Here is a 3,820-nt window from a genome sequence, read left to right as displayed (position 1 = left end):
TCATTTTGGGGGTTTGGTTTTCAGAGAGGCTTCTGTGCATCTGGACTGAGCTTTTATTCCCCCCTCCCCCCTCCCCCATGCCTCATACTGTGTATCCTTGCTTGAAACAAATAATACTAACATATATTTCTATTATCACACTAGAGTCAGTCTTCTGCAGCTGTTTTTCATTTGCATGGGTCTCATGCGATTGTACTGCCTTTTTTCCTAGTTTGAAAACAAATTTGTTCTTGCATATCAAAGGGCACAGGACCAGAGGAGAGATTCTAGGCCACCAGATCTCCCAGTCCTGAACAACTTGGCCAGCAGGCCTTAGTCCATCCCTGACCTGCAGTAACATTGGTCAATGCCACAAACTCACTGAGTTTGCCAGTGTCAGCCTTATAACACAGACATGTGCCAACTAGCGGCCATGGAATGCAGGTTAAGCTACTGAGTCAAACTTAATCTTTTGAGAAATTAACCAAGATTAGATCCCAAGATGAGCAGCCAGGGAATTAACTGACATTTTTTTTTGACCCAGCAGTTACCTCTTGCTCCCTCGGGCCTCTTGCCGAATCAGAGCGAGGTTTTAGGATTCTGGAGCCATGAGCCTTCATTTGCAGCTACCCAGGAAATTTCCCCCTATTTTATATTGCTCCCTTCCCCATCTCTGCCTCAAACATACCTAGTCCGATGGTTGCGGCGACAATTCTGGGGCCAGAGGCCATGCACCAGGGCTCGACCATGGCTCCTTCTCTCCGGAGTCTGTGAAGACTCCCGCCCCCAGTGTCCCCAGCCTCAGTTGACTTGGGAGTGGGGATGCCAGGGATCTTCCACATAGCACTGAACTGGCCCAACCAAGTCTTCTGTTTAAGGTCTACATACTGTATTTTTTAATGAGGAAAGATGCGTTTTAATACATATGATAGTGAAGATCAGGGCTTTTTCAGGGGGTACATTGCTGGTGCTGAGTACTGGCATCTTTTCTTCCACCTGCTTGAGTTGCCCTGTGGTTCGCCCCCTCCCCCCCCCCCAGAAAGCATGCACCTGGCGCCACCTCTGCTCCCCCTCCCTGTTTCCTCTACTCTGCGTGAAGAAGGGAGTTGGGGAAGAGAGACCACCGCCTGGGCAGGGAAGTGGGGGAGAAAAGAGGACTGATGCTGGGCCCCTGGGAAAACAGAGAGAAGGGAAGTCAGGGGACCACGCAGGAGGCAGAGGGAGACGAGGGAGATGGCAGCGCAGTGTGAGGAGGTTGGGAAGCGTTATGTTTGGGCTGACAAGACCCCGTCACCATTCTTTTGTGTGTGTGGCAGGAGGCAGATCTTGTGTTGAAACAACGAGCCCCCATCATCATCCGTGTGTGTGTGTGTGTGTGTGTGTGTGTGCTGGGGGCAGCTGCTGAGACACTGCTGCTGTTGTACAGGGGTGTGTTGTCTGTTAGGGTCCAAAATTCCAACGAGCAGTGGTAGAAAATAAAAGCTTTTTCCTTTTGATTTAGTGATTAGAATATGTCAGCTTTGGGAGTGTGAATTTGTAGCATCTCTGACACCTTTATATTTTTCATGGCACAGAAAGAAATACATTTCTGATCCTATTTCTCTGCTGTTGCACCGCCTGCAGGGTCTGACTGCTTGGGGTTTCCAGTTCGGTTTTTGTCTGCATATTTCTCTTTATAATTTGTGGCCACTTAATTCTTCATTTGGTGAGGTCTGTGTGATCAAGGTGAGGTTTCTGTGGTGTGATCTGTAGCAGTCCAGCTTGTTCTGTTTTCCCAGTAGGAAGAGTACTGGGGGTCTAGGGTTGGGTGCAATATTTGCAATGCTGCCATTTCATAGACTCTGCCGGAGGCGGGGCCCTGGGTGGTTGTCCTTTCCCACATATAAGGAAGGTCCTGTGAGTACTGGCATCTTTTCCCCCCCCCCCAGAAAAAGCACTCAACAAGAGTATCTGCTTTGATTTTCCCTGACTTCCCAGTGAAGCTCTTAGTCTCTTATTAACATGCCCTCACCTTGTATGCTATAGAGACAAACCACCACCAAGCACCCTGTGACTGTAGCTTGATTGCTTGGCAGGATACTGCAATGGTTTGGCATTACCTTCTACAGTCCATTGTACTTATAGTCTTGGCTGGTTGTCTGCTGTTTAGATTACAGCCAGGCCTAATTCTGCTTAGCTTCTATAATTTAGCAAGTTTAATGCTACTGGGAATGCATTACTTAGCCCCAAATCATGTTCTAAAGCACTTGTTTTCCTGTTTATTTGGGGGGGGGGGGTGCTACTAGTTACTTTGGATTTTTTGAGAGTCATGGTACTTTTCATTTATTGGGTCAATGTAAGAAGATAGCAATGAGGTTTACATAAGAGCGGCCTTACTGAGTCAGACCAAGGGCCCTTCAAGCCCAGTACCCTGTTTCCAACAGTGACCAAGACAGATCACAAGTACTTTGCAGGCTCCCAAGGTGTAGATAGATTCCAAACTGCTTATTCTAAGCAGAAAACACTGTTATAAGGCCTCTCATTTCCACCCCAGGTGGGACTTGAACCCACAATCCCTGGCTTAGAAGGCCAGTGCCTTATCCATTAGGCCACTGGGGCTACAGTAGAAGAAGTGGGGACCTATAGATTATTGAAAACTCATATGCATCCCCCTTCTTTGATACTGATGCTTATGACCTTGGGCACGTTTCTTCACCCTGTGTTGCTTAAAGTACAAACTTAAGGACCTATTTACTAAGCAGCAGTATTTTACCTGAAAGGAAGATGACTGCCAGACTGGCAGAAGTGGGTGCTTGTGGAATCACTGGACCACCAGAGACTTCCAGGGAGTCATACAGATGAGTTGGGTGGGCCTGAAAGGGTGGGGTTCGAAGATCTGGAGGGGTGGGGATTCACTTTTGAAACTCTAAAGGGAAGGGGTTTGGGACAAGGACTGGGCCAGCCACTGAACCTGTAAACCTTTAATTTCATAACTTGCCTGCCTCAAGGGATGTTGGTGGTGATAGGGGTTGAGCAAGGGGTTTTTGCTGTACCAGGGAAGGCACTGTGTGAGAGACGATATTGGAAGCATTGAGACAGCATTAAATGTCCTGATGCCCCTGGGAAAAGTTATCTACACTTCTAGAGGTGCTGCTATCTTTCCATGAAATAAAATGGCTTCTGAATTTTGATGCAAGACACATTATTTCATTTGCATAACATTTACTAGTAATGCAATGATATGCATGCATTTGCTTGCAAATACACTCATTTTAATGCCCACGTTGCACCAGTTTTTTTAGGGTTCACATAACACAATTTGAAATACCATGCGTTATATGTGCGTTAAGGTACTTACTGTGCGGTAAACTCAGTAAACTCGGGTACAGGGAAATTACTTACATTCCTGATTGCAGCTCAACTTGAGCTACCAATCAAAAGGCACAATCAAATAAATAATAAATTTGGATAATTCCTGCATAGATCCAAAAAACATACCACAATCTGCAAAGAATGCATTTTTTTCCAAGAGTGCGGCACTACAGTCACATTACATACTAATTACATGAAAAAAAAAAGCCTATAAGGTAAAGGTTTTACTTTACAATTCCATTTGCAGTATAGGCTGTCAGAAGTTATTACTTGTACTCATAGGGAAATGTATTATTGCAAGAAATGAAAAATCTCTTTGCTTCTAATTTTGTCTCTTTAAGAGCTGCAGGGACAGGGGTGGGGACAGTTTTGAAGTTGTAGTATTCTTGTATTTTGGTTTTGCAGATGAGATTGTTTCAAAGTTTAATTCTCTGCAACAGTTCTTTGAGACTATATCTCTTTCAGCATTAGTGTGTCTCTTATTCACCCA

General features: G+C 45.4%; 1 non-coding gene across 1 annotated transcript; it reads right to left on the bottom strand.

Moving 5' to 3' along the window:
- Positions 1-2,504: 2,504 nt before the first annotated feature.
- TRNAR-UCU lies at positions 2,505-2,577 on the bottom strand. The gene has a single exon. It is a non-coding gene; the product is annotated as a tRNA-Arg (tRNA).
- Positions 2,578-3,820: the final 1,243 nt, after the last annotated feature.

This window comes from Rhinatrema bivittatum, unplaced genomic scaffold (genome assembly GCF_901001135.1).
Source record: "Rhinatrema bivittatum unplaced genomic scaffold, aRhiBiv1.1, whole genome shotgun sequence".
NCBI lineage: Eukaryota > Metazoa > Chordata > Amphibia > Gymnophiona > Rhinatrematidae > Rhinatrema > Rhinatrema bivittatum.
This window is presented reverse-complemented; position numbering and strand designations above follow the sequence as displayed.